Source organism: Gekko japonicus, unplaced genomic scaffold (assembly GCF_001447785.1).
Source record: "Gekko japonicus isolate JY-2015 unplaced genomic scaffold, Gekko_japonicus_V1.1 scaffold835, whole genome shotgun sequence".
NCBI classification, from domain to species: domain Eukaryota; kingdom Metazoa; phylum Chordata; class Lepidosauria; order Squamata; family Gekkonidae; genus Gekko; species Gekko japonicus.
In genome coordinates, this window is record NW_015175997.1 from 296758 (window position 1) to 315379 (window position 18622).

The 18622-nt window shown below is 43.5% G+C and overlaps 1 protein-coding gene across 4 annotated transcripts in view; it reads right to left on the reverse strand.

Annotated features, from left to right (window-relative positions):
• Positions 1-11937, reverse strand: part of PACSIN3 (protein kinase C and casein kinase substrate in neurons 3) — a 40059-nt gene extending 28122 nt beyond the window's left edge. For 3 of the 4 annotated variants that reach the window (XM_015426410.1, XM_015426413.1, XM_015426414.1), the window contains exon 1: positions 11842-11937. The gene's annotated coding sequence lies outside the window, so the exon portion shown is untranslated. Of the gene's footprint in view, positions 1-11533; positions 11661-11841 lie in introns of those variants that run through there. The other variant, XM_015426412.1, reaches the window with a different exon arrangement.
• Positions 11938-18622: the final 6685 nt, after the last annotated feature.

The window sequence follows — 18622 nt, forward strand, 5'->3', positions numbered from 1 at the left end:
GGTGGAAGGGTCATTGTTCACACTTCTGCCATTGTCAACTAGTTTATTCAATTGCTTCCTCCAAGGCGAAAATCCAAAACATGAAAAGCAGAGCCATCCAGAAGTGGCAAGCCTAAGAGCCAATAGCTGTACACCCGTCTATTTTGCAACTCTGGAGGCCTCTGGGGAACAGCATGTGGAAGAGAACGAGCAGCCAGGACACCACCCTCAAGGAACCTCGATGACGTTTCCCACAGCATGGGATGGAGCCCAGATGCACTCTCCACATTAAACACAAATGCATCATCCATTTCTCAAAGAGAGACAACATCTAAAGCATGCATGAAGCCACACAGAATTGAACAACCCTATGAAAACCCTTTGGGCCAACGTCTGAAATACATGAGGAGTATCTCCTGAGAGAGGTACACATAGTTGCAGTATGTGTAACAATATTCTTTCCACTATCCCTCAACATACTTTTGGGTTGGATCCTATGAATGGAACAGATGCTTTGCCCTTCAAAAAGCTGCTCCTGAGGCTTACGGAAATCTCAGCAGCATAGTGTGATGTAGGGCTGAAACAAGAAAGCATGGTTCGCTCCCCACACACGCTTGCTTTGTTTGTAGAAGATCTTGCACAAGAAATGGAAGGGGTTGATTTCTGTTGATATTCCCTTAAACGGCAGCCCTTTATATTTTATCCCAATCTATTCTTGAGTGTTTCCCCAGCCCTCAGAAATAGGTTTTCAGGAGAGAAAGGCAACAGATCTCCAGAAACTTGTTACATTAACAGTTCACTGGATCCAATCCATAATGCACACTCTGATTATTAGGCCAGGAGGCCTAGAGCACACAGACCACTTTCCGGCTGTATAACATTGATGGCTGCATGTCCCACATCAGTGACAGTTCTTCCCCTGCAGGCTACGCATGGCATCCTTAGCTTTCTGAGGATAGACCGACCTTAGAGCAGAGCAACAGCCTGGATGGCTAAACAGTTTTCTGGGATGGGACACTGTGCGTGTACTGCATAACTAGTACTTCAAAGCATGCTCTCTTACATTTCTCTCAGGTCCAATTTATATATTTAGGAAAAACCAGGGGTCATTTCGTAGATTGCTAGCTATTGGGGGGGGGGTGGAATGTGCAGATCTGTCCTCGCAGAGGAGGGAGAGCTTGTACCTGAATAAAACTTGGTCTTAAAGGTGCCACTGGACTGTTTTGGACCGAGGGGGACCGGGGGGGAGCTCTACAACTTACCTGGCTGCTTCTTGCTCTGACTGAGGGCTGCTGGGAGCAGGGGGTGGGGCTTGTTGCATGTGCCTGCCCCCTGGGCTCTTTACTACCAGAGCTCCGCTCCTGTGTGCTCCTGCAGGAAATGATCCCTGGGAAAAACTAAGTAGTAACATTTTTCATGGACCATACCCCCTTCAGGCTGCAGGTGTGCAATCGGCTTGTTGTCTTTCCCTCCTGATCTCCCATCAAAAAATAACTTGCATACATAAAGATTAGGTCAAGGTTGGATGGAAGCAAGACTAGACTCTTCTTCCCAATGTGTTATTGTTTTGCACAATTATACAGGGGGGGGGGGGGAAGCACTATGAATGCATTAAACACTTAGTAAACAAAGTATAAATGAATACATTAAACACTTAGTAAACAAAGTATACTACTAACCTGAAACTGAATTTTGAGCAGAAGGCAGTGACACCAGTTAGCAAAGCTGATGTACAAGAAAGGACTACTGTGCCTATCCTAGATAGTTATATGACCAGTATCATACTATGTAAAAATAGTTGGGATTCCGGTACCGCTTCCCCCTGCCCCCCTGTCACACCTTATTTGAAAACTATCTTCCCTTCTAGGCTCAGCTGGTAAAACCACACTGAGCCACAACACCATACCCTCTCACCAAACTACTGTAATGTGGGCTATTGTAATGCGTTTTACACCATTATGTATTTTATATTTATATTTATACAATATATATATTGTACGTTACCTTGGGCAAAAATTAGAAGGTTATAATTTTTTTAAATAAATGAAAGTTTATTTGAAGAAGTCTTAAACTGATGGGGGGATGCATGAATCTATGTTACTTTTTTTCCAACTTGATTGTACTGTTCTTGTGCCCTTTAAAATCCTTTTAAATAGGAAGTTATGCTGTAATTCCCTAAACTGTTCCACTGACAAACCCACTTTGCTTTCAAATAATGGTTGTGCCAACATAATGCTTAAGAATAAGGCACACATTGTAGAAAGGTGCCTAAAGCTTCCTCCTAACAGTATTTACATTCACTTCTAATAGAAGACAGGATCTTGGTATAGGAAGTCATTCCCAAATGCATACCCCTTGGCAATACAGCTTCTGTGAGATATCCCATAACTGCAAAACAAGGTCTATATACATGAAAGCACTGAATATATTTAAACATCACAATCATGTGCATTCAGAGGGTGCATTGATTGAATAATAACACTGACTGTTTTGGAAAAGCACTGAGCTCATAGGTTCAAGAGGAAAGATCTCACAATTATTATGCAAGAGGAAATATGATAATTATTAGCTTCACACTACATCCCTTGCACCAAAACCTTTCAGCTGTCACTCAGTTTCTCACTTGTATGATAATTACCATTCTTGATACACACAAACATTAAAAGTTGTATTTGGCTTATTTGCACCATATATTTGTGGATATAATTCATTCACACTCCACTTAATGTGGCTTACATCATTCTCCTCTCCCCCATTTAACTAGCATGTTTGCTCCTACTCAGCCACAGAGCATGTATTTCTCCCACTTAGAGAATCACGTCTTCATTCCAGAGGCAAAATATTGGCCTGCAGTTTGCACAGTTCGGGTCTTTTTTCTTTAACGGTCTTATTAAAAATATTTCAGCCTACAGCCTCTATAGCCTGTTGTCATTCACATTATAAGTAGAGATGATGACTTTCAAGATGTTACTAGTTTGGGAACACTGTTCATGACCATGACAACTCTATTTAGATACTGGCAAAAAACAGTGGCTGTTACGAAGAACAAGCTCTGTGTGACTATTACCAACAACTATGATTTACCAGAACATTTACTATGATTTACTAGAACAGCAGTCTGCAGTAACTGCTATAGCCAAACTTAAATATCTGCCACAAACCTAAGCCTGCAAAATTAGCATTTTTGAGGGATCCTCAGCAGCCAGAGAAGAAGAGAAACAGAATAAAAGTGTGTGTGTGTGTGTGTGGGGAAATAGGAGGTAAATATAGATGTATGCATTCACTTAGGAATTTACTGCACCACATCATCTTCCTACAACACAGGAAATCACCTACTCTTTATCAAGAACATGGAGTACTCCTCCTCTAAGCTCAACATAGGCAACGCTGAGTTGCAATGTTGTTTCACAGACTACACCGCCAAGCATGCACAGCAACAAGACAATCCCACAACAAAGTGAGAAAAGAAGAGTTTATGGAAGAAAAATCACAATAGGTGATTTTCTGTTTTGAGTTGCTACATTCCTCAAAGTTGGGGGGGGGAGGCTTAACCATTTCAGAATACTCACCTGCACAATTATCACCTTTACAGCAATCATTTTGCTAACCACAGGCTAGACAAACTGCATATCATACACTCAGTTAAAACTTTTAAAAAGTATCACACTCTCAGTTAAACCTTTTTGAAAGTTAATGGAAGTGTTTACCTTGAAAATAAAAAATATTCATTTGTATTGAGCTTCTCAGATGAACTAGCATAGACAATTCTTTTTAAAAGGTAGTAAGTGAGGAGAAACATTTATCTGAACTGAAAAAGTACACAAAATAGTTCTGCCCTGCCATTTCAGTAAAGACAACTATATGCATTTTTTGCACATCCCATGAAAATATTCTTAAGCCCAATGGGTGGTCTCCTACCTTATGCTGCAAGAACTTCTTCCAACTTAAGTGGAAGCTTCAAACTTTGTTTAATTAAGTGGTAGGATACAAGCCAGTTTTATTGAATTTGTTAAGGCCAAGATAATCTTGACTTCAATTTTAAAGGAGATAAAGAAGACACAAGGCTAGAATGTTCCCTAAAGGATGATAATCTACACCTAATGCTATTTTTAGATTTCTTGATTTTCATCCAATCTTGTTTTGTTTTATTTAAAATATATTTATATCCCACCTTTTCCCCTTTGACTCAAACAACAAAAGATGCAAGGACACAAAAAATGACTGTCCATTGACAAGATGAAAACAGCACACAGGTTCAAAATACAGCTGCATCTGTCAAAAAATAGTATATGCCTTCTGAAATAAAACACTTTACATTCCTTCCCAAATGCAGTGAGTGACAGGATCCTCTACGGCCACACCTATTTGGCAGGCCATTCCAGGGCACTGGACATAATACAGAAAAAGCTGTGACCATATGGGCAGCCCTATAAGCAGGCACCACAAGGAGACAGCAGTCTGAAGAATGCAGCTGGAGTGTGGGGAGGATACTGAAGCTATGACTCTAGAAAGGTTTTCTAGGAGGAAATGGAATGCCCTTAAATGTATTGTGTTGGCAATATGTTAATTGAACCTATGGTCAAAACAAAATTACGGGTCGAACTCTGTTAGAGCTACAAACACTGGGAGTGATTACTTCCGATCATGCAGAATATTCTCCACTGTGGACTTCAAAGGTAAATTTATGCAGGCCTGAGATGCAAGGTTCCTGTGCTATAAAGTGCTTAGCTTTTAATATTCAATACATGAATATTAATAATGTTTAAAATGTGTTAAATATTAATAGGTATTAAGTATTATTGTTATTTATTATTATTTACTGAATTTCTAAACTGCCCTCCCCTGGAATGGTGGTGTACATATTTAAAATACAATTCAGTTTAAAACATTTGAAAGTATAAATTAATTAAATTAAAACCCAGCCATCAGTTTTGGTTTCCAGTAAAACCATTAACCTTTCACCCTAGATGGTGTTCTGCCTGTGGTCACTTCCTCCAAGGGGTGGGTTCCTGGGCCGGATGAAATGGGAAAACTGTTGCTGTCCTCAACCATAGGCCTGGTGGAACAACTCTGTTTTACACGCCCTGCGGAACTGTACAAGGTCCCACAGGGCACAGATGTCTCCAAGTAGAGAGCTCCACAGGCAGAAGCTGGGGACGAAAAAGCCCTGACTCCGGTCGAGGACAGCCGGACATCTCTTGGGCCTCAGATCACTAGCAGATTTTGATCTTGTGAGCGTAGTATTTTTTGGGAGACATATATGGTCTCACAGGTACGTTGGACCAGCTGTAATTTCCAGGTCAGCTTCAAGGGTAGCCCTACGCAGAGTGAGTTATAATAGTCTAACCTTGAGGTAATTGTTGAACGGATCACTGTGGCTAGATCGAAGTGAGAGAGGTAAGGGACCAGTTGCCTGACTTAGCATGTGATTATGTCAAGCTTAGAGATAGCTATGAAAATATGAAGACACCAGGACTGCAGCAAAGAACAAATGCAGCTGAAAATGAACACCAGATGAGTTGAAGCACACATTAGAAGGTCTGTGGTTAAAAGCATAAGCTATGAAGTAGAAAGCTCACCAGAGACCTTAGTTAGCAATTGGCTCAGATTTCTGTTCACCCCCCAGTTTATCTGTAAAACAGGAAGAATAATGACCTACTAAAAAGTATTTTAAAACAAAAGCGAGTCCTGTGACACCTTAAAGACTGATAGATTCCAATAGGTAGGTATGTTGTATGGATTTACTCATGTAAAGTGCCTGATGAAAATGGCTGGAGATTAAACATAATCCCATTGGACTCTGAATACTAGCCCAATATACTTCCCAATAATTTTTAACTCTGATTTCTATGTAACCTCCTTAAGATCTTTTACCAAGTCTCTATTCACTGAACGTTGCTATTTCATACTTTGTGGTACATAGCTATTGCCTTAACTTGCGATAAATTAGGTATGCAGAAGCTGCCGATACCTTGACAAATAAACTGTTAATATACTATGGCAGTTCACCTGCATTACTACAATGGGTTAAAGTAAAAGCATTACTGAGTTCGTGAAGATCTGGAGTAAAAGCACTTTTTAAAAAGACAATGCCCTATTTTAAAACAAGCACTATGATCGACACTATTATAAATCTTCTCTCAATGAACTAAATTAATCCTATGCTAGACTGTTGATAGTTCAGCACAGCTTGGCATTATTGGCCCTGTCACTGGCTAAGTAATCCAGGAGGTATTGTGCGGTCAATGCTGAACAAAATCACACCTACACAAGCCATGGATCAGATATGGGTCAGTCAGCCAGCATTCTCACCTCCATTTGCCTCCCACCAGAATCATTACTAATTAATATCCACCTAATGCCAGTATAAAGGTGTTGCTGTTTTTTTAACAGCAAGGAAAGCCAATTTATGTTAAGGATCACTCTAATCTATGAAATTTATTTAGCAGCCCAACCCAAACCCCTCATGGCTGTTCATCTGGTTGTGCAATAATGCTGGAATCATCTACCAACAAGATCTTCACAGATATGAAGCACTTGGCCAAGGAGCTATGTCCAACATTCGATGGTACACCATTTGAGTATGCAACCTCTGTCAACTTTTGAAAACACCCTTTTAAAACTAAGTGTAAGTGTGAGGAATGTTTTGCCACACCTTGGTTACAATTTTGTAGGTCTGTGATAATAGACAAAATAGGCTTCCTTTGGAAATACTCAACGTACATTAAAAACAATCTAGTTATCTGTTTAATTTATAAATCACATATGCATTCTCAACTAAAATCCACACAGAAAGAAAGGGATTTGTCTTGCATGAGCATGGAAAATCAGAGAAAGCTGGTAGTCATTGGGTGAACAGAAAAAGATTTGTTTTGGCCTTTTTGCATGAGTTTCTGTATTCTGTTCCAGCAGACTGTGTTGATAATCTGTTGTGCACACTGCTGGTATATTAAGAAGGCAGTTTATGAGTGCAGTATGGTTTATGGAGGATTACATAGTCCACAAGCATCCTCAAAACCAGGGCTATTTTTGGGCAGGAACGCACAGGAACGGAGTTCCGGCTGGCTCCCGAGTTGGCCACACCCAGCAGGAACTTGTTAGCATAATAGGCCACACCCAACAGCAGAAACTCATTAGGATTGGTGTGTGGCCTAACATGCAAAGGAGTTCCTGCTACAAAAAAAGCCCTGGGTTTTGACAACAAATAAGGTAAACAGAATAAGAAGCAAAAGGTGAGTGTGTCTGGATGACCACACTTCTGCGAACATGGGGTGTGTAGCTTAATATGCTAATGAGCTGTGCTGTCAGGGGTTAGGGTTAGGTGTCCTAATAAGCAAATGAATTTCTGCTGTTGGGTGTGCCCTATTATGCTAATGAGTTCCTGCTGGGCTTTTTCTACAAAAAAAGCCCTGCTCAAAACCTTTATATAGATGCACATACCTATTCCAAATCCAGCATGCCTTTGTACCATGATTTCATGCAATCAGAACTGAGTTTTCAGGTACTAATTGCTTCATCAGCCTCCTGCCCCAAAGCTGTGTGCATTGGGTACACTGGCAGTATCCATCAGCACATTGCAAAATGTTACATTAAGTCTTGCCAAATTTTCTTCCCACTAATAGATCCAAAAGCCATTGTTCTGAGTGGGCAATAGGCCCTTCAATTTAACAGTTATACAAAAGTTAAGTCCGCCTACTCCAGTGAGGAATATATTCTTATAAAAGTAACAGAGGGGGAAAATGAGGATTGTAGAGACAAATACACAGTTTATAAAAAAAACCTCTAAAAATATGAATGCCCTGACCTCGTCAGATCTCAGAAACTAAGCAGGACTGGCCCTAGCTAATATTTGGATGGGAGACCTCCAAGGAATACCAGGGTTGTGATGTGTACGTGGGCAATGGCAAACCACCTCTGAACATCTCTTGCCTTGAAAACCCCCATGAGGTCACCATAAGTCACCTGTGACTTGACAGCAATTTCCACCCCCCAAAATATGATTAGAATATTAAAATAGTAATAGAAAAGTTCTGTATACAGTTCCAAAGGAGGAAGGGAGCACATCAGAACACTTTAGCAAGGAATGCTTTTTTCCATCTGAAGTTGTTGTGAATTGGTACTTCACGGGTCAAGGCAGGCAGACCACTTCAGGTGTTCCTACAAGAACACTCACCTCTGTAGAACACCTACTAATTTAGCCAGTGAGACAGGAGGGCCTGGCGGGATCTGGTCCATGGGGTCGCGAAGAGTCGGACTCGACTGTGCGACTGAACAACAAAAACAACATATGTATCTTCTGCTATAAACAAAGAGGCCAACCAGGCAATGCATTCAGAGTCAGTATAAAGTATCTATGCAGAGTGCCATTTATTAATGGTATATATGTGCATAAAGTAACACATGAAAATACAAGACGTAGACAAAAGTAATTATATATGCATGCACCACTCATAAACAACATTATGAATATTGCAATTTATGTCTGAAATGTCTTTAGAGCTCCCTAACCCCACTCACTTCAATTACCCCTAAAATTTTTATAAGCCAGTCAGTTCCCATTGTCTCTCCTGTATCAGGTGTGTTTCTTCAGTTAACCAGACTGTGCCTGAAGCTAGCATATGGCAAGAAGCAAATATAGATGAATGGGCTGAACAGTTACTTTCCTTGTCAGGAGGGGGTTGATGAAAGAGAAACCTGATTAGAAAGGTTCATTTAGCTTGCCTTTGGGACTTAAAAAAGGGATACCACTACAGAGGTCTACTAATAGAAGACCCAGTTATGAAGTTCTGATTGATTAAGATTTGATTAAAATAGTGCCCAGGAGTTTCCCCTCCATCTTTGGTCTAGAAGATCCAACCTTGGGTAAGCAGAGATGGAAAACTACAAGAATCTAACCTCTAATAGTTTAGATTCAGGTGGGTGGCCATGTTGGTCTGAAGCAACAGAACAAAGTTTGAGTCCAGTGGCATCTTTAAGACCAACAAAGTTTCATTCTGGGTATACGCTTTTGTGTGCATGCACACTTCATCAGATAGTGTGCATGCACACAAAATCTTATACCCAAAATTAAACTTAATTGGTCTTAAAGGTGCCACTGGACTCAATCTTTGTTCTAAGAGTTTAGTAAGTGATAAATTACCTGATACCTATAGGCAACAATTTGTGTTTATTTCTTTCATTTCACTTTCTCTTCAGGTTTCAAAACAACTGCTTTTCAGTTAACCTATAGTAAATGAGGCATTACAGTTAAGGCATGGGGGCAGTGCTGCTATGTTTCCCTTTGGATTAAATGCCAGGCAATACAGGCACAGAGGTACTAAATGCATCTCAGAACAGCTGGCCACAAAAAGAGGGCAAATGGAAGATTGCTCATTTTTGTCTCAGGAGCAGCAGGCCTGCCTAGACCAAGGACACTGAAGGGATATGAGCCATGTTTATATTTTTTTTTACTAAGGAAGACAGTTTCAAAGAACAAGAAATTAACATCTGAAGTGACGTACAGCAGCTATTCAATCCCAGTACCCATGGTGACATGCACCCTTGCAGTACAGTTCAGACATAATAATTGAGGCAAAAAATGCTCCCCTGAACCACAACGGATCTGATTGTGCAATGCATTAGAAAGAATTCCACTTCTGCTCCACCCAGAGATCAATTCACACCTAGAAACAGGAAGTTCCATCCAGCAATTGTTATTTTACTCTGTGAAGCATACCTTGAAAATGCTTTATTTTATGGGAGAAGAGGAGGCAAGAGAGACTAGCCAAAGGAACACATGCTGTTTTCCAAGCAAGATAAGAAGCTGTCTTAGAGGTCTATACCAGTAACCATGGACATTCTTCAACATTACAATATAAAAAGGCTCCTAGCAATTTAGGAAGGCATTTGGAGAAATTCAGAAGTGCATGTTTGAAGCAGCTTGTGGCTTTCTCCCTCCTCCCTCTGACGAGCCCTTCAAAGAAATAGATCTTATTAAGTGCAACAAGTAAAGAAAACATAGCTGGCACAAAAAGCTGTTTAACTGGTTGATAGGTTTGTACAGTCTGCAAAGCTCCTCTGACATTTCCTTAGAGGAACTTCTGACCTATTCTGCAACCAAGTAAGGACAAACCACAGATGGTCTTTCTTCTCCAGATATATTAGAAATCTAGCATTACAAACCCAGTAAAGCATATTAATTTCTTTCTTTCTTTGCCAGGGTTACCAAAATCTGTGGAGCCAGATAATCATGAAAATCCAACTTAAATGCCACTCAACCAGACCTTTACACAATTCACCTTCACCGGACAGATCAACAGAGCAGAGCAGTAGATACTTCCCAACATTAAAGGCACAAGGCTTGCCACTTTGATTTTCTGTATAAAATACAGTTTGAAACAGCATCTCTACCTACACCGTCTCTCCTTGCACAAAAAGACTGTGGAGGCAGGGGTCATCTTATATTTTCTTCATTATCAAGACTGCCTCTTCCTATTTATGTTATCCACCTTGATCCCACGGAATACATGGGCTAGAAGCAGTTTGAAAAATGTGACATAACAGGAAACATGATTTTTGTCTGGAGACCATCTCTGACTACCCACCTTTTAACAATCAACCCCAGATTACCTGAAGATACTATTTAGTCCCATCCTGCTTACCTACAAAAACTAAACATCTCTAATTAGAAGTTACAGAACACCATTAGAGAAAAAGCATACAGGAGAGATTATAATTTCCTAACATCAATATAGCAGTTTGCCCCAATGCCCCTTGAAAGGGGAAGGATGGGGGGGGGGGGAGACTCATGGCTGAAACTACCTATTCCTTTTAACAGAGATACTGCCACACTCTACTGCAGGCCCTCTGGCTCAAGTTTCAGTGTGGAAAGCAGTTCACCACACAGCCTTTACAAAAGGCGCTCTGTAGCCTTATGCCTCCCCACCACCACACACACACTCACACACCAGTCGGAGGAGTTTGCTACACAACAGAGGGATTCCCCACCTCCGGAGGACCTCCCCTTCGCAGTCAAGGGCATGCAGGGGACACCAGTAAGGCAAGTTCCTGGAGGGGTGGCGTTAAAATATTCTAAATAAGTATGTATATGTGTATATGTGTGTGTGTATATAATAAAGACGTGAGGCATCCCATATTAGAACGCTGAAGCGTTATTAACTTTTAAACTTCAAATCAGCCCGTGCGCCCATCTCTGTCCCACCAGACTGGATAAGGTCGTCCCTTCCCCCACGCATCGCGGGGTGGGTGTGGCCATTTTCCCACAGAACAGCTGTTACCTGCCCTACCTCCCACTCTCTTGCCCACACGCCCCGGAGAAAGGAATGCCAGCAAAGAGCAACGTGGGAGTCCAAGATCGCGGCTCCACCACTTAATTGCTTCAGGCTGATTCAAGGGACAGCACTGCGAATGCTCTTTACGAACAAGGAGGCGGAGAGAGAGGAGGGGGAGAGACAGAGCGCGCGCCAGCTCCGGCTTCTGCCCGGCCACACTCGGGTCCTCCTCAGAGAAAAGAAGTGCGGCTCAGTTTATTCCCCCACCCCCGTAGAGTCGTTACCTTCTCCCTGGAAGTTGCAGCTGCTGGCCCGAGGGGCACAATCGCTCTCTGTCCCTGCCGTTCCCAAGCGCTCGACGACAGCCGGCGCTCAGAACGAAGCCTGGAGCGGACGAGGCGCCCTGGCGATTGCCGGGGAACGGGTCCAAGGAACAGCACACAGGAAGCAGCAGCGCCCTCCCCTCTCGCTTTCCATCCGAAGCAAATCTCCCCCCTCCCCCGCCGCCGCGAAAGATCCAGTTCCCGGAGACGCCGCAGCGAGTCCAGCTCCACCGCAGCCTACAGGGAGAAAAGGTTACTAAGGAACTTACCTCTCCAAGTTACCGCTCGCGAGTCCCGGAGCTCTGCCGAAGCAACAGGCTGCCTCCCTCTCTCAGCCTCACCCTGCCCCTATCCGTCACCTCCCCCCCCCCCCCGGTGGGGCGGCTCAGACCACGTTCTCCCCCCTCCCCCTATCCCAAGCTTCTGGGCGCCCAGACTGGGGGCCTGCCCCGCCTCTCGACTGGTGGGCGGGCCTGGCAGCCCCCCTGGAGAGTGCCGAGGGGCTGCTGCTCGACGGCAGGCATAGAAGGCCCGCCGAGAACAGAGAGTCAGGAGGCAAGAGCGCCAAAGGCTCCTGCGCCCTCCAGGCAGAGGGAGGGAGGGAGCTTTTGATGCAATTAGCCCGCTGCTGTCACTCGGAGAATGAAGCGAAGCCCTGCCCAGCAGTAGCGGGGAGGCTGAGCCGGCCACACCGAAGGGGGAGGGATGTTAGCATAACCACAGCCAGGGCTCGGCTCGGGAACCCAGTTTCGACGCCAAGATTCCGACCTGGAAAGGGACCAAAGGCGGCGCGCCTCTGCACATGCACAGAGTGCGGGACCTACCTCCCACATCTCGGAACAAGAAGGAAGCGCACCGGCGTGTTTTTAAAACAAGCGTAGCCTAGGCCCCCGGCACTTTTCCAGCAACTCACCATTGACCACGACTATTTTGTTAGGGAGCAAAGACTTGGCAAAGCGAGCAGAGCAGCAAGTTAGCAGGCACCCTTTCCCGGCGGGTCGAGTGGGTGGATATGGATAGCTCCCCGTGACGGGACAAAGGGCACAGGGGCAGTTGCCAAGGCTTGGAAATACTATTCGAGGGACTCAACCCTTTCCTTGCCAAAGAAAAGAGGGAAAAGTGATTCAGAAAGGCGTTCTCCGGGATTCAGGGCACGAACAAGCGCTGGAAGGAATCTGCCTTGATGAGGCCGCTGGCACTGCGCCCTTGGAACAGCCGAGTCACCTTTTCTGCTGCTCCGTTGCCCACGCAACGCCAACCAGTTGCCTGAGTCCCAGGCGCAGAGAACCGAGAGGGTGGGCTGAAGAGAAGCCAGAGGTGCCGCACGTGGCCCCTTGGTGCGGGATCCCTGCTTGCCGTGTTTCCACAGCTGCTTCCTTTGTGTAGGACAGTAGGAAGAAGTCATTTAATGGCCCTAGCCTCTAAAAGCGGGATCTGTCTGAGTAAAAGAACCCGATTCTCCCAGTCACCTTTTAAAGACCTTTGGTGCCTTCCACAAGGTGCAGATTATGTATGTTTTAAAGGAGCTGGAGGGGAACTGGTATGGATGGAGTGTGCAGAGCTGGGGGGGTAACTTCCTTCCACCTCTATTTCCCCTACACAAACCCCTCCCCAGCTGCTATGGGGGGGGGGGGTTAAACACAGGTACAATGGGGATGCAAATTTCAGGTTAACTAGGATCTATTAAACAAGTTCCATATTATTCATATGCAGAGATATTGATGTTTATATCTCTGCCAACCTTCAATTACCTTTAGTATACATGGAACAGGCTTGGGTTTTATTTGTAGGTAGACATCCAATTTCCTAACAGAAAGGTGCCAATGTCCTGGGTATATGGAGGTTACATCCTGAATATATTTTTCTTACTCTCAGATCCATGAGGGCTAGTAGAATGCCACATTGCACACTTTTTGTTGGGAAGTCCCCCCCACCCTCATGCTTTCGACCATTAGGCTTTCAGCATGCACAATTTACAGTTACACAGAATCCCAGTCTTGCTTTTGAGTAGACATGCCCAGGTCCTCTTGAACTAAGTGGGTCTTACTCCCATCTGTACATATGCTGTCTTTTCAGGCTGCAATCCTATGCAGCAGCCAGAAAAAGATACCTTCTTTGCATTATATTAGACCATCTGCTCCAAAGCCATGTCTATACCAGGACATCACTAAGTTTGCCAAACTAGAAACACAGAAAAAAGCAAACCTCAAAACGTTCATTTTAAACAGTAATTTTAAACACTATAATTCTTATGTTCTCCCTCTTCCAAGGAGTTCAGGAGTTATATATGTGTGTGTATGGTGATATATAGTTTTCCTCTCAGTTTTAGAACAATCCTGTAAAGTAGGTTCCACAAGAGATTGCTTGACTCAGGGTTACAGTTAACTTCATGGCTAAGTGGGGATGTACCCAAGTCTTCCCAAGCCCTGCTCAGATACTACTTCACATTAATTCTCCAACAAGTATACAATTCACAGCATATCAGAGTAAACTTATTTTTAAAATCTTGCATCTTTGAAACACTGAAGCAACGACATCAAGGATCAGATGTGGCAAAGCCTATAAAATGGGACTGATAGAACAGAATAAAATGATATGAACAATAGAAGAGTGTCAGTTCTGTTTCATTAATGAATGTAAAATCTATAAGAAAATACCACCTTTCCAGGACACTTTTTTTACCTGAAATAAGATAGATGCTTAAGTAGATTGTAAACAATGCCATTTTCTTCTTAATATCAAATATACTTGCCTGTATCCCATACTTTGTGTTTTACCAAATGGATTGGTGAAGTTGCTTCTGAGGGAGTCAATTCCATTAAGCTCTGTGAGACTTGCTTCTTAGTAAAAATTCTTAGAACTGTGCTGTTTGGTAAGAATCTACTAAATATAGTCCACCATATACAAAGTCTGAATTGACTTTACTTCAGCCAGGTTTAACAAAAGGTAGCATAACCTAATGGATGTACTTCTTCATGTATCTGATTCAGTGAGCTCTAACTCTCAAATGCTAGGATAACTTTAAGGGGCCTCGGGACTCCTGTTTTATTTCCCTGCTACAGAATAACATGGCTACTCACCTAAAATGGCCTTAGCTATTTGCTGAAGTACTTTTTATTACAGAGGAAGTTTACACAGGGCTGCCAAGAGCCACCAGATAGATTCCTTATGGGGCCTCCTTATACCACCCAAACCCACCCTAGACACCCTGTGAAAACAAATTGCATGACCCTTCCAGCTCCATAGGCCTTCATTGTGATAGGGCCCCAGGAATTTTGTCACGCTACTTCCATCCATGCCTCAGAAGCCCTGATTTCACATTTGATTGATTTATTTGTTTGTTTGTTTTTTCAATTTATACCCCGCCCTTCCCGCCAAGGCAGCTTAAATAAAATGCATATATAAATATAATTAAAAACATACATAAAACATCCATAAACAATCAGTATCCATTTTCAAAAGTGCAGGAAACAAAGTGCAGAGCAGAGATTCCTAAATCCAACCGTAGCACTACTTTGGTGATAAGTCCTGGTGGTATTCTAAAAACCGGCTCAATTTGATTTGAGTAATTTATGCAGTGATATGGACTGAAGGTGGTAAAACCAGGGCACAGGGTCACTCCTTGGTGTTTAAGGCAACTCCTAATACTTCTTCACCCAAAGAGTGATTAACACATGGAATTCACTGCCACAGGAAGTGGTGGCGGCTACAAGCATGGACGGCTTCAAAAGGGAATTAGATAAGCATATGGAGCAGAGGGCCATCAGTGGCTATTAGCCACAAGGCATAGATAGGGGCTCTGGGGCAAGTGATGCTCTGTCTTCTTGGTGCTTGGGGGGGGTCAACAGTGGGAGGGCTTCCAATGTCCTGGCCCCACTGGTGGACCTCCTGATGGCACCTGGTATTTCTGGCCACTGTGTGACACAGAGTGTTGGACTGGATGGGCCTTTGGCCTGATCCAACATTGGCGTCTCTTATGTTCTTATGTTCTTAATCGAAAGCCTGGTGGAAGAGCTCCATCTTACAGGCCCTGCGGAACTGTAAAAGGTCCCACAGGGCCCTGATCTCCTCTGGGAGCTCATTCCACCAGTTCAGAGCCACCACCAAGAAGGCCCTGGACTGGGTTATCGCCAGTCTAGCATCTTAGGGGCCTGGGAGGGCCAGCTAGTTTTGGGCCCCTGAACGCAGTGCCCTCTGGGGAACATATGGGAAAAGGCAGTCCTTCAGGTATGCCAGACCCTGACCATAAAGGGCTTTAAAGGTCAAAACCAGCACGTTGAAGTGAATCCAGTATGCTATTGGCAGCCAGTGCAATGCTTTCAGCACAGACTGGATATGCTCCCACATAGAGAGACCCATCAACATCCTGGCCGCAGCATTTTGCACCAGATGCAGCTTCCAGATTTGGGGCAAGGGCAGCCCCATGTAGAGAGCATTACAGTAGTCTAATCTTGAGGTGACCATCACATGGATCACTGTTGCCAAGTTGTTGCAATTGAGGAAGGGAACCAAATGCCTGATCAGCCGAAGGTGGTAAAAGGCTGACTTGGCTGTGGCTGCTACCTGGGCCTCCATTGTTAAAGAGGCATCCAGGAGCACTCCCAGACTCCTAACCTCCGACGCTGGCACCAACTGTGCCCCATCGAAGGTTGGGAGTGGGGTCCCTACCCTCAGACCACCCCGGCTCAGGCACAGGACCTCCATCTTCGTCAGATTCAGTTTCAGTTGACTCAGTCTAAGCCAACCAGTCTAAGCCAACATACCTTCCTGTCCCCAAGTAGGGAATCAAAAACCTCAAAATTGTAAAAACAAATCTTGAAACACAAAGACTCCTGTGCAAATCCTTTTGGAAGAATATAAACCTCATGTGTACTCTAGGGAAAACTATAAGGACACCACATTTACATTCCAAAAATAATTTTATTTGAAATAATTTATATTAACAATAAACAGGTAGTAAAATGAATAAACCACCCAAAAACAATATTATCAGTAATAAAATACCAACCCCCAGGAATTACATAATTCAGTTCAGTTTTCCTTAAACAGATTTAAATGCTGAACTTCTCCAATCGTCTACATTTTGCTTCGAGTTATTCACTGTTAGCTTAAGGAGTACTTCAGATCCCAGCTAGCTTCACTGATCCTCAAACAAGCTTCCACTTGCCATTGCTGGAGTATCAGCACTCAGACCAAAGTAGCTGTAAACTCCAAGTGAGCTCTTCCCAGGCTTCTCCTTACTAACCTAATTCATACTTCCTGGGAAACCCCAAAAAGTGCCTCTTAGAACCCTTGAAATACTTTAAGAATAACCTTGCTGCTTTCTTAAACAACAATACTTTTTTAATTTCCTAACTAAACGTGCAGAAAAGGGCAACTCGAATGATAAAAGGGTTGGAACACTTTCCTTGTGAAGAGAGGTTAAAATGCTTGGGGCTCTTTAGCTTGGAGAAACGATGGCTGGGGGGGGTGACATGATTGAGGTTTATAAGATTATGCATGGGATAGAGCAGGATGAGAAAGAATTACTTTTCTCCCTTTCTCACAATACAAGAACTCGTGGGCACTCAATGAAATTGCTGATCAGTCAGGTTAGAACAGATAAAAGGAAGTACTTCTTCACCCAAAGAGTGATTAACACATGGAATTCACTGCCACAGGAGGTGGTGGCAGCTACAAGCATGGATGGCTTCAAGAGGGAATTAGATAAGCATATGGAGCAGAGTTCCATCTGTGGCTATTAGCCACAAGGTAAAGATAGGGACTCCGGGGCAAGTGATGCTCTGTATTCTTGGTGCTTGGCGGGGGGCAACATTGGAAGAGCTTCTAGTGTTCTGGCCCCACTGGTGGACCTCCTGATGGCACCTGGTATTTTTGGCCGCTGTGTGACAGAGTGTTGGACTGGATGGGCCATTGGGCTGCTCCAACATTGGCTTCTCTTATGTTCTTACTTAGTGTATAGAAATATTGATTTCTAAAAATCCATGCCTTCTCCTGTGATGTCTTTCTGATAACATGCTGTGTCTTGTTTCCTGTTGAAGCCGAATGGCCTCAATAGCCATGCCATAAACCCACATTCTTTCACACTTCCATGCCAAACGCCAGACCTCATGGCTACACTTTCTAGCCCCATATGCGACAAGTCACGTACTAAATGAAGTAGCTAGAAGCTGGGTCACCTGACTACAGGTGAAGTCTCCAAACTGTGTTGCAGCTATGGCAACCAACAATTGGACACACCTATGTCCACTCATGATTGGCTGCATGGCGACGGCTGATCGTGACTGGAATTGGACTATAATTGTTTGATCCCAATGAGAGAGCTGCCGTGTGCTTGCTCTCTGCTCCTGCTGTCTCTACTTGTTTTATTGCACCTGAAATGCAGCCCTTGAGGGACAAAGGACTGGCTTTGTGAATTGGACCACATGGTTGAGCAAAGATGGATTTTGCCTTCAAAATCCCTTGGACTGTTGGATATTCCTGAACTTGGTAAATATGTATCTTTTACTGTGTAGTTAAGACAAATCGCTTTAGGGTTGTTATTTTGGTAAACTCTGGTAGTCTGTGTAAAGCTCTGTACTGAATAAAAAAATTATTCTTGTTTCTAAATGGTCTCTGATGTTGTACCTGAGTTCCAAGTTTAAATCTGGTGGCTAACCCTGACCACATATGCTACCTTGGTAAGAGTGTGCATCTCTGAGTGAGTTGCTATTGTGTTAAATCCCAGATGCTAACTAAGGGTTTGGAATCTCTCCCTTAGGAAAGGCAGGGACTAGTGAAAAGAGGTTCTGGTGGCATATTGTTCTGAAAACCTGAAAGGGTATAGCCTACCTCTTGGGTTGTTTAATGTACTGTAAAAGTATAGGATTACCCCTCACCCCTGGACTGGCTTGAGGGGCTTAATCCTGTACACTTAGGTTCTCAAGTGGTTCCCCATTCAGGCACTGTTCTTTGCTTCTTAAGGCTTCTTCTTGGGACTGAGCAGTAATGTAAGAAGCATGCTTGCTCATATAATTCTGTTTCATTATAGGAATATATTATCCATATATA